The sequence below is a fragment of the Ceratotherium simum genome, chromosome 3 (genome assembly GCF_057802395.1).
Source record: "Ceratotherium simum simum isolate JZ-2026a chromosome 3, ASM5780239v1, whole genome shotgun sequence".
Classification (NCBI taxonomy): domain Eukaryota; kingdom Metazoa; phylum Chordata; class Mammalia; order Perissodactyla; family Rhinocerotidae; genus Ceratotherium; species Ceratotherium simum.
Window position 1 is genome coordinate 18313512 of NC_141902.1, and position 13499 is coordinate 18327010.

The window sequence follows — 13499 nt, forward strand, 5'->3', positions numbered from 1 at the left end:
TGATTGGCAGCAAACTCGGCTGAGTCCCAACGGATGAGCTTGTTAGCAAAACCCTAGCATCCTATCTCTAATAAAGCATATCAGCAGTACATTTTGTCCTATCTATTAGCCTCTCTGTTTCTTTTTTTGTGAAAAGCTGAGTGTCCCTTTGAAGCAATGACAAATAAACCCCTGAACTGAAGTGCTAGGCTGCCTTACGGACAGCTGGATAGTAAATGTCACACCGTGTAGAGAATGCCTATTATCAGAGTGAGCCATTTGTTCCCGGCCTTTCAGTATCTTAATGTAATACAAAATTGCTAAATCAAGCCCCATGTCTGTGACAGAACATAATTAATGAGAAAGCAGGAGCCAATTCAACACTCTTTATTGGGACCTAATTGGCTCAGGCAACAGAGTTGTCACTCAACAAGAGACTTCCTTTAAAGCAATTTTGTTCTTGGTTGTATTACAGAGCCTATTAAATTGTCCCCTCCTTGATCACACAAAGAAGTATCTGCATGCAATAATTAGCTTTTCCAGGGGGAATTTTTTTTAACTCATGGAATACTGGATCATTTTAAAACTGTCTGAAAAACACCCAGGCTGTGGGGATGTGCTGCCATACTCAGCAGCGCTGCAGGCTGTTTTCCAGTCTGCCGAGGCGCAGGGAGCTGTGCTGCAGAAAGATGAAAAGGAGCCCCAACGGAAAGAGAAACGTGTTCAAATGTGGCGAGTGGGAGGATGATAGAGGGAGTGGGTAGAGGAAATTACTTTGATGGGTAATCACAGCTCACTTCATGATCTGCAGTGAAAAGGAGCAAAAAAGGAATATCTATATGTACATATTTAAATGTATAGTTAGTTTTTTGTGAGCATACCCGACTCACTTACAAATGAAAATTAACAGAGCTACGGCAAGGAGTAGAGGTTAAACATACAGAATTGTCTGGAGCAACATTAATTCATTTGATTATATCTCAGAGTTTTACGGGTCACACTATTTCAAAACCAGTACAAATATTTAATAGCATGTGGTTATTTATTACAATCTAAAATTTCACTGTTGGGAATTATGTTTAATCCCTCCCCCTTATTTAATAAACCTCAATATAAATTTATTCCTGGTATTTATATTATTCTTATAAAACTGTTTTTCTCTGTCACAATAGCACGGACTTTAAATAAATTCGTGCCTTCTCATGATAAGTTTTAAGACAACGTGACATGCGATGACTGAGAGACTGCAGAGAACTGAGTTTCCAGTTCACACTGGAATTTGCCTGGATTTGGGCAAGCTTAGCTGGCTAAGCTTGAGGTAAAGCAAATGGGAAAGTTGTAAGAAATATACTTTAAAACATAAGAATAGGGCAATAAACAGTAGGAGTTTGCAAAATGCAACAGTTGATTTTAGAAAAACATTATTAAAGGTTGATTAAAGCGACAGCACTTTGAGCAGTCTAAATAAAGGCAAGTCTGTGGTCCCTTTTTTGAGATAGCTGTCAGTATCTCCCTTCTGTGCCTTCAGAAACAACGCAAAGACTGTCTGGTTTGCATGGCAGCAGCTTTGGTTGGATTTAAAGAGAGCTGTTTGCCTCGGCATTGTTAACTTTCCTCAACGTGGAAGTGCCAAATCCTAGGAAAGGAAGGAGGACAAACCTTTGAAATAGAGGAGAGCTGTGCCGTTCTCACTGAGCTGTGCTGTGTGGTTTAGAGAACGTTTGCAGCTGCTGAAATCCCGGGACTGTGCCACAGCGAGGACGGTATTATGCAGCGGGCGCTCACGGTGTCGCGTATTTTGGATTTTCTAGCATTTGCCGACATAGTAGCTGTATTGGTTAATTGTAATTTATCGAGTATATAGAGAAATTGCTGGGTGTCCCCCCTCTCAAACCTACCTCTAAACATTGATCAAAGTCAGACTACACTCTAAATGTTTGAAAAATATTGGTTGTTATTCTGTAGGGTAATAGAATATAAAACTAACAGCAAGAGAAAAATATTAGTCAATAATGTCCTTCTCCAGGTGACTCTTGAACCTTGTGAAAGCACACATTCTCAACAAAGATTTGTTAGTCTGGTCGGGGAACACGTGATAATGATGGCAAAAGCTGCCAGAATCTAATTTGCTTTAATTAATCCTTTGCTTCATAACACGGCAATTCTTCCCCCTCACCCCGCTTTTTTTAACTGTCTAGATTATTTTAAAATGTTAGATCTTATGCTGTGGATGGCTGATGAAACTGAAATTGAATGCTGTAAAAGTTAGATTAAAAATTCATTTAACAGTATAAACATTTTCGAGTGCAGAATGGTGCCGATTAGGTCAAGTGAGTAAAGACTGATAAAACAGTCATAGAGCTGAGAGAAACAATATTGTCAGAGGGCACTCAAACAGCTGAATTTAGTCTAATTTAAATGTTATAGCAGACAAAAAATTGTTAACTAGAAATCCTATTATAATTACTCTTTGGTATTTTAGCAACACAAGCTGGTAAGAAGTCAGAACTTAGGTTTAAACACGTTTATTCATTTAACTGTACAAACAAGCTTTGGTTCCTGCTGGAACTAGTTCCCATGGTTAGGCCAAGGGCCCTCAGCAGAGTGCTGAGGCTGAGTCAAAGGCCATATTGCCTGGACCTCTTAGGAGAATTAAATGGACTATCTCAGATTCCCAGGAGAGCCAAGACTCCAGATATTCATCATGCCCTTCCAAGCAAAACACTTGTTTTCCGAGGTCTTGCAGCTTACTCCATTTTGCTGAGGCCTTGATGGACAATTTCAGCACTTAATTCTTACCTTTGTCTTTGTAAGCCTTCCCCACCAGATTGGCTGTATTAGGTGGGATTTAGGTCAAATAAGTGTTCAGAATTCTCTGAGTTCCCCATTATCTATAGGATAATCCTAAACTCCTTTGGGTGTCCCCCAAGGCTCTCAATGACTTGACCCCTTCATAAATATACCCAGCCTCATTCTCACTCCCATTCCATCTCTACCTAGCACTTTACTCAACATTTATGATGCACTACTTGTAATTCTCAATTATGTCCCACTAACTCAAGTCACCATGCCTCAGCTTGAATGTTCCTCCTCAAACAAATCTTCTTGCCTCTTTAAGATGCATAGTGCTGACTTTATAACGTTGCTATGAGGAGTAAATAAGTTAATTAATGTAGTATGAACCTGGCACATAGAAGGCACTATGTAAATGTTAACTGTTATTGTTAAGTGCTCCCTTTCCTATGCTGCCTCTACACTTTGTACAAGTCTCTCCCATATCAACCACATTATGATATTGTTTCCATGGCTTTCTTGTCACTATACTATAATCCTCTTGAGGATATATGCTGATCATCTTTGGATCCACAGCCTAATAGAATGTCTGGCTGCCATGTAGTAGGTGCTCAATCAATATCTCTTGCAAAAGCAAGCGGCTGTTTGTTGTAAACTATTCTGCAATCTGGTCACTGGCCAATTTTTAATAAGTATGTAAGACTTTAAATGAGTATTTTTTAGAGAAGCAGATATTTTCTGCTTTCAGAATCAGTTCTAGACCCTCATAAGAAAAGTAGTATTAGAATATTATAGTCCAGGGCCGGCCCTGTGGCTTGGTGGTTAAGTGCGCGCGCTGCGATGCTGGCAGCCCGGGTTCGGATCCCGGGTGCGCATTGAGGCACCACTTCTCTGTCCATCCTGGGGCCGAGTCCCACATACAGCAACTAGAATGATGTGCAGCTATGACATACAACTATCTACTGGGGCTTTGGGGGCAAAAAATAAAATAAATAAAATTAAAAAAAAAAAGAATCAGTTCTAGACCCTCATAAGAAAAGTAGTATTAGAATATTATAGTCCTATCTCTTTTTTTCCCAAATGAAAATGATATTCTGCAGGACAATCAGTTCATTAAACTGATAATCAGTGAATTAAAAGTATTTTCAGAAGTCCATCCTCTAAGTATGAAAACTTGGCTATCACTGAAAATATTCAAAGGCATCTCCCAAAATGAATTCAAAAGTGACAGCAGTCATGGAGTGCGTTTGTATTCTTTCACTGTGGTTCTTTGATGGAGACTTATTCCAATAATCTGTTAAACTTCTAAGTTCTAGAATGTACTTAAAATAAACAAGCTATTCCATTTCCTTGTCTACTCCATAGACTTCTCTCAAAATACAATTGCAATGGTAATTGCAGACTAATACAATATAGCCTATTAAGATGAGAAAATGAGAGTGATAAGAGCCCTATTCTGATCCTCAAGGATGTCTCAGACTAGGAGAATCACCTAACTTGGAATTTTGTAAGGAAAAGAACCTCTGCTTCATCAATAGTGGAAAGGGTTATAGACTCTTATGGTCAAAAAAGCCAAAGTCACGTGGTTCTTTTCAAGTCCCTGGCCCTGAGAAGTTGGGATTTCCACCGCAGCTTAAAGCATATCTTCACAACAGAATCACAGCAAGTTTCGTACCAAGAAGTAGGGCAGAATCAGAGAGATTTGTGGGTCTCCTTGCCGTTTTCTCCCCTAAAATACAAGGGGGACATTACAAACTGGTATTGATTTGACTGACTTCTTTCAATCTCACTGAAATGATCTGAGCAGAAAGGAATGCACTGTCATTTGCTTGGTTCAGAATTTCTTAACATTCAAAATGGTGGGTGGGGGGTAGTGAGTAACTCCTGTGGTCCCACAGGGAGCCTTGTAATCAAAGAGAGCTCTGAACAGTGTTACAAGGGTCTTTGCATCCCCTCTAGCTTCCTGTAATATGCACTTGCAGAATTGGTTAAATGAGCCACCATACTCTGGTCAATATGAATAGGCTTGTAAGATGCTCAGTTTGATTTAATGGCCACCCAGGGACACTTCCATACGCAGAAGGGAGTGTCACATTCAGTCTGCATAAAGCTCTAAAAAATCAACTACTCCATTTGGCATTGTAGCTGTATTTTAATGTCCTCTTCAGAATTCTCCGTTATAGTAACATCTCTGCAATCAGTCTAGCATAAAAAGTCCTGTTTATAATAAATTGGCCAGCCTCTTATGTGCCTATCTTTCCTGATGGGATAGAGAACTATACAATTGTTCCTTGTAGACTAGGCTGTAAGATTTTCGATATTACTAGTTGTATTTCTCCATTTGCACAAATGATTTATTCCACGCTTTATTTCTGTTTCGAGTCTTTGTTTTCATTTTATCTCATAATTGTCCTGGGGGAGGGAGAGGCAAATGGATTCTACTTGTGAAGTATGCATAGGTTTTTGGGAATCATTTAAGTGAGATGTAGTTTATGAATAAGCCAGTAAGTGAAAAACAAAATTGCCCAGTCTTTTGTCATCCTTTCAATTAGGAAACCTATGTGATAGTTGTGAACTATAATGCCCTGGACAGGAAATGTTGTCAGAGGTAGAAGTGTGCCATTGATTTATATGAATATTCTGAGGTGGAATAATCACATTGCCTTGTTAGTACATAATAATCACCCAGTGCACAAGACCTTAGACCTTTGGAATCACTCAAACTTTTCATTAGAGAATCAGCAGTGTTTTAGACTCACTATGGTGTACCTCAGTGTTGAAATTGCATATTACAGATTATGCTCCTGTAAATAAAGGACATTTTGTTATGCCCACACTCAGCTGCATTTCCTACTGTGATTTCTTTACCAGACCCTGCTGTGACCTATTGCCAAATACAATGCATTATTGGTGAGCCTTTTTTGCCTGAACTTGATGTCTGTCCAGAAGACAAAAACACTGATTAGGTAGAAGGAGGATAGAAGTCCTTCAGGAACAGAGTGACTCTGGACCTTAGCTACAAACTACAGCTTATTCATAAATGTCAAGAATCAAGAGGAGGGGACCAGGACATCCTGTCTTGAGCGTGCCTTCCCATCCATCTCCGGGGAAGCATGACTTCCTTATGGATTGGGGTTTAATGGGAAATGACCAAACATGACCCCTAGGCTAAATTTGTAGAGGCCATGCTGGTTCAGTTTTAAAAAAGAATTAATTCTAAGGCAATCTTTTGCCTTTATTTCTCTTGGAGGGTTCTATGAGGGACTCAAGGATGGCTCACTTTCAGAAATACTGGTGGGATTGTTAAAGAGTAGGCAGTTTCCCTAAACCTTGTTCCTATTTCTCAGTACTTCTCCTCTTTACTCAAAGTGCTCAGAATAACAATCTCTTCAAGAGATGCTGGTATTCTAAGTTGTCATGTAGATAAGGAAACATTTTGTCCTTCAAGAAAGTTCTTTTCCTAGTCATTTATTGGCCTACAGGTATAGAGCTCTACTATTGAATGATGGCATTGGGAGAATTTCGTTATGAACTTTTTTGGTGAGGACAATCAAAAATATTCATAATGACATCAACAATTTACAGTTTCATTTATTGTGAGTCCCATTTATAAATATTCTCAGATGTTGTCTACATTTTGCAGATAAGGAAATGCAAGTTCAATAACTCGCCAAAAGCCACTTTGTTGACAATATTTGAGAGAAAGCTCATGTGTTCGACAATCTTGGCTCTGTCACTTAGCTGCATGAGCCAGTTGCTGTTACTACTCTTCATCTGGTTTCAAGTTCAGTGTTTCTTCCATTTTACTGTGCTACCAACCTCAAATCATTACCTTACAAATTAATAGAAAGAAAGGGAATGTATTTTCCTAAATACTTACCACAGGTAATGAATTTTAGACCCTGTTTTCCAAAGAATGGTGGAAATTATAACTAGTTTTTCCAAAGCAAGAACACTTGCTCTAAAAACACTCAGTTCTTCTGCTGCTTTCTGTTGGCTGAGGGAGCACACCTTATCTTTTTACTCTATCAAAAGAGAAAGGCACTGTTTTATACCACCAGCATTTGAGTCATCGTGGAGCAGTGATATTTCTGTTAAAGAGTCGCCACTGTCTAGAAGAAGAGTCTGAAGATGACCAGTTTTAGACAATCATGCTTAACACAGAACATGGGCTTTGGAACAATAAGCATTTTTCCCTTTTTGCTTTATGACAGTTCTCTGTTTAAAGTCCAGGAAAACTCTGATGACCTGTGAAGTAAGCAAGGATTAAGAAATTGAGTATGACCAACGTATCCAGCTGTACCTTAGAGAATACAGACACACTCAATACACACATGCACACACATACACAAAACAAAGCAAAACAAAGAGCATTTGACTTTCAGTTCTATTCATTAAAAAGATCCATTTATAATTGTACATGTGCAGAAGGGCTGCGAGACTGAAATGATACCTGAGAGAGGCCTGGGAATATGTTTGCACCACATTACTTGGACTGCATGATAATTGAGAGCCATTGTGGCTGAACACTTTATGAGTTTGTTTAATTTGTCACAGTAAATAAAGCTTTTTTGATGCAAGTTAATTAGCTCTCTTGTGTTACTGCACATCAAATGTAATTAACAACCAACTGCCAGTGTGGGGTTGCCCTTGTGTAACATGGTAATAGGGGGAAAACTTAACTCGGGCTGGATTAAGTAAAAGATATACTGTTGAATCAATCACCCTCTTGCCTGCTTAAATTTGGATGGACTAGAATCTAGGGGAAAACATCAAGTCTCATAAAACATCAGCTTTTTGATACAATTTCCTAAAAATCTCATGTATTATGCCAGGCTCACATTTGCCACCACATTAAATAAATTCAGCTAAGTAAAATCCCTACCACTGCTCGGAGTTCGCTTTCTCCTTGGTTGGCATTGCCTGTCTATCCCCTCTGGTTGGATCTTTCATTTCAAGCCATTTACCTTTCTTTAGCTTTGACATGTTATCTCCCCTCTGATAAGCACTGCCATAGCTAAGGCAGGAGGACTGCTATTGAATAATGACTAAGAAGGAATTTGTTTGAATGGGCAGAAGAAGGTAACTGAAGAACTCATTCAAAGAAAGGGACCATGCTTCCAAATTCCTAATGGTATTCTCATCCAGTTTATATTTTGAGAAAGTATTCTGCCTTACTTTTTCATTTTTTTCCTAGGCAAAGTTAACCCAAAGACATCAAACAACCTTGGTTTATCCTAATTTTTGATCATGCAATCAGAAGAAAGATAGAAAGGCAGAAACATCTTTAAAGGGACACAGTAATAGAGTTGAGCCACTCCAATTGTCTATTCTTTACATTGTAAATAGTCACTGGAAGAAAACAACAATGTAAGTTAAGATGAAATTAACTCATAAAGGTATGTAGCTTTACTGGAGCAAACCTTTCCCTCTCACCACCACTGCCCCTCCTCGATAGGCAAGGCATAATCTATGTCGGTTTCTCTGTGGGGAAACACTCTTGTGGGGAGTAACAACCTGGTTAGGAAGGGAAACTGAATGGTAGTGAAGACCTGGGTGAAGTCCTGACTCTGTCACTAACCAGCAATCTGACCTCCTGGGGCAATTCACCTTCTCTGGGAATCAGCTTCCTCATAGAAATAGGAGTCAGATTGGGTAGTTTCATGGTTGTCTTCTAGCTCTAAATTTCTCTGATTCTATGATCTCCCTTATGCCCTTCCAGGAAATCCTCTGGTTTCATTTTTTTCACCCTGCTCATCCCATATCTTTGCTGTCTGGCTTTGGTGACAGAGGATCTATAAATCCAGCTGCTTGGAAGTTAAAAGAGGTGTGATTAAGTGAGAGCCAGTGACTCTGTCCTCACTCATTCATTCAACAAACATTTATTGAACACTTTCTATAAACTAGGTTCTGGGAATCTGAGGGTGAAAGTGATCTGGAGAATCCTTCATACATGTAATTGAAAGGTAGAAAACAGGTAGCCAGCTTAATAGATTAGATCTCTCTACTCATATTGAGTTATGTAAAAATATTCCTATGTATTTTATATAGATCTGTCTTCGCTGGGTTTTTCTTTCCATGCTCTACATATTCAATACACTGAAAGAAGCAAGCAGGCCTAAACTAAGGCGGAGGAAAGAAAGTAAAGCTCCCTTTTATACCTGAGCATTTCATTTTGAGACAGCTCTCTTTCCTAAGAGCTGGCAAGAGTACACAACTTATTTTCTTTTATTTGAGGATTGATGAATTGACTTATTATCAATTCATACTGAATTGAGGATTCAGTATGAAAAATTATATCACATATTGAATTCATTTTGACTCTTTCAAAAATAATCTTTTTATAAATTACAAAAGTAATACATGCTCAAGGTAAAAAAATAAAGTATTCCAGAAATTTATGATAGAGAAAAAAATTAGTATCCCATTATTCCACTTCCCAGAGATAATCACTATTAATATTTCAGTTCATATTTCTCTCACTCTCTCTACATATACTAGTAAAAATATATTATTGTGTCTTTTCACACTTATGGAATAATACTATTAATACTAAAACTTGATTTTTTCAAAGTATGTCTTGGCTCTACTTCCATGTAGATTGATTTCATTCTTTTTAATGACTATATTGTATTCGATTGAATGAACCTAAGTTTATTTAACCAATACCTCAATTGACAGATAGTTGGGTTGTTTTTGGATCTTTGCTATTATAAGTGATGCTGCATAGTATTTATAATAATATTATCATCTCCACTACAAAGAGTAATAAACACCTCTTAAGTACTTATGAGGTGCCAGGCACTTTGTTATACACTTTATAGACATCATTTTATTTAATTCTCAAAATAACCCTACAGATGAGGACAGTGAAATCTAGACAGTCTGTGTAACTTGCCCAGGCTCACATGTCTAGAAAGTAACGGAGCTGTGATTTCAACCCGGGGCTGTCTGATTCCAGAGTTAGAGCTCAATACTCAGTGAGCAAGTATTTTTGTACATACATTTTGTATACTTGTGTTAGTATACATACATGGTACATTTATAAGGATAAAATTGCTCAGTCAAAGGATATTCAATATTCGAACTTACACATGTATTTTCAAATTGCCCTCCAAAAAGATTTGCCAATTAGCACTCCCTGTTGTAGAAAATAAGAGCATGAGTTTCTCCATACTCTTGCCAACATTGTGTAGTGTCGTCTTTTTTTCCCTAATATGATAGGCAAAATAATTATATCCTAGTGTTGTTTCAATTTGCATTTCTTTAACAATTTCATAAATGTATATATTTAAATATCATTTTTGTCATCAGCTGTTGAATTATGCCTTACATGACTATAATCTCTTTGTTTTAGAGAAATTGCATAAAATTCCCAGTTTTTTGTTTTTCATTGTAATACATTGTTCATTTTCTGTATCATCATATATATCCAAACTCCTTGTTTTGTTTCTATCCCCAACACCCTTTGGAGTTCCTTTCTGGGCTGAATATAACCAGGTACCATGCTACCAACAAGCTCCAATTATTCAATTCAATAATCAGTCAAGATCACAGGACGTGGACAAGGTAACTGACAAGAAAAGAATGGGAATAGACCATTTAAAGTTGACTTTTCCTCATAAAAATGATACCAGTTGTGCTGGGGCTGGCCCAGTGGCGTAGCGGTCAAGTGTGTGGTCTCTGCTTGGGCGGCCTGGGGTTCGCGGGTTCGGATCCCAGGCACGCACAGATGCAGCGCTTGTCAAGCCTGCTGTGGCGGCGTCCCATATAAAGTAGAGGAAGATGGGCACGGATGTTAGCCCAGGGCCAGTCTTCCTTAGCAAAAAGAGGAGGATTGGCATCGGATGTTAGCTCAGGGCTAATCTTCCTCACACACACAAAAATAGTAGTTGCAGAAAGAGAGAAGAAGTGACTTTTAAAAAAACAATACAATATTTTTAAAAGAGATCAGAGGGCCCAAGAGGAAAACTAAAAAAATAACGTTAAAAGAATAGACGTTCAAAATAATCTTGTTAAATAAAAATTTAAAAAATTCTTCAGAAAATATAAACCTGTTGTACCTAGAACTTCATTAAAACTACAGGATTAATAGAGTGCAGATATTTGAAATGATGAATTTGTACTTCAGCGTTAGATAAAGATGCATATAATCACTTATACACACTTTTGTTTCTAGAAATGAACACATATTGCTTAAGATTTTTCTAATTGAGACATACTTTGGAGGAGGGACAGAGGTAACATTCACTTGACTTCATTAAGAAAAACAGGCTCATGCTTCATCTTTTTTCTCTTTGAAAGTCACCTGCTGCCAGACATGTCCTTGTGGAGGAAAGAGTTTCTTATCTGTAAAACTCTAGCTTCCCAGGAGTTTAACCGAAAAGGAATGAATTATATCACAGTGTTTATTTGATACATTAAAAATGTAGACAGACAGAAAGACGGCCAGTCAGACAATCAGATTATTATACTGACTGAATCCTCAAGGAATCTGAGACTAAGGGCAAGACTAGACAGCGCTAAAGAGGCGTACAACAGGGAGCATGAGACAGTTAAAGGTAAGGGGAAGGCGCTCTGTTGTTATGCTCAGAATGGAAAGGGGTGACTTTTTACAGGTTACCCCTTTTTCAAAAAGCTCTTGCAGCAAAGCAAACTTTAAAATGTATTATCTGCTGCAACCTACATCTTGAAGAAAGCGATTAATGCAATTTGGCCAGTCTATAACAGAGCCATAATACACTGTTGAAAGGGGCCTGCTGAGGCAAAATGTAGTGTTGAAATGTGCTGTTTCTTAATAATAATAGAGTCTACCAAAGTGAGCCTTAAAAAAAGTGAGCCTGGCCAATGATTAAGCTAACATTAACACCTTCTCCTACTTGCAGAGACTCCAACTTTCCCCAAGAGCCTCTGGTTCTTTAAACTTTTGCTTCTTGTTGTTTTTACTTGGTTTGGATATTTCGTTTTCTGGTGGGTATTTTGGAAACAAGCAAGGAGTGAAGAGGGGAAGAAAATCTTGTGGAAACAGAGGCAAGAAATTGGATTTTACTTTTGGTAATCTTTTTTTTAATGGAAATATCCTGTATACCAAATCCTGTCGTGTCGCGTTTCAGGATACGGCAGATACGGCACAGTTCACATCTACAGAAAGGGGCAGACTAGAAGGAACAGGACTTTGGAATTAGACTGCCCATTGGGTATGTGTGGTTCTGGGGAGGAATCCTGCTGCGTGTGTTGGTAATGATTTAGCCTGGCCAGCAGAGCAAGTTTCTGAAAATTTTGGTAACAAAGAGGAGGAAATTCAAGTAAGAAGTCAGTGTTGGAGAGAGCATTCAATATGAAGCCTAGTGAGAGCCTGGTAAAAAGAGATAATGGGAAATCCTGAATGCCAGTTTGGAAGCCCATATGGTAGGTGGTGGGAAGCCTGTTAGGGAGTGGCAGTGCTCCAGTCACTGGACTGAGGATAAAGCACAGGACTCAGCCCTCAGCAGAGAAACTTGCATGAAATGACCCTTGCTCCAACAGATATTATTTTCCTGGCGTTGATAAGATTCTTGTATGGACAGTGGCTAAATTGTTACCAGAGAAGGAAAAAAGAGAAGAAAAACAAGGACACGCGCATGAATTGTTGATTCTTCCAAAGTGGGTAGCAAAAACAGCAGTAGCAGGTTGATGTTGCAAACTCTCATCTCTAATGTAACAGCGCACAATTCCCTTGACAAGAGACAAAGCAACTGCTAGGTTTAATGTGTCTTTACATGAGCAAATGATCTCGCATAATAATACCGCACCGTGCTGACAATCCTTTATGAATACAGCAGTGTAATGCCGACAGTTAGCTAACAACAAAGCTGCCTGCCCAGATAGAAGGTTTGGAACTACACGGGAGGGACGTATTCGACTCAAGGTAATTCTGGGGAAATGTGGAAAGGCTGACATCTGGACTGTCATGCAAAGCAGACACATTCTGAAACATAAGAGAAATGCCGTCTGAGAGGTCCTAGTGAGGCTTCCAAATTGTCATTAAGAGCTTGTTAAATTTTCATAATTTTAATATGGAAGCTAAAAAGATTGCTTTAGAGAAGTAGTAGGAGGGACCAGTGCTTGAGATGGATGCATTTGTTCATTTATTAGAAATTTCTTGACTGCTTTCTGTAGCCCAGGTACTGTGCTAGGTGACAGAGATACAGACACGAATAAGATAGTCTCTGTCCTCCAAAGGGTTATTATCTACATTTGGAGAGGGAAATAAGCCAACAATGATGGTGTGCTGTGGTGATATACAGTAGGAATTAAGTAAAGGTTGCTTTTGGGAGCTGAGATAAAGAGCATCTAACTGTGTGTGTGTATGCGCGCACATGTGTGTGTGCATGCGTGTGTGTGCGTGTGCATGTGGGTGTGTGAGTGTGTGTGAGAAGGGTAGTGTTGGTCAAAGAAAGCTTCCAGGAGAAGGGGATAGTTGAATTAAATATTGCAGGGTAAGTAAGGATGAGTCAGAGGTATGGGTGAGTGGGTGGATGAGTGAGCGTTCTAGTTGGAAAGAACCATGTGTGCAAAATCTCCTATTCATGAAAAGGACGCTCATGGAGTACATGGTGTAGATAGTGCTGGGAGATATGGTGGAGACATGGAAACCAAGAACTGCCAAGTCTCTTGTTCAGTGGTCCCTGCTTGGGTCTTTATTGATAATAGAATATTGAAAACTAAGAGGTAAGGTTCTTGTTTCA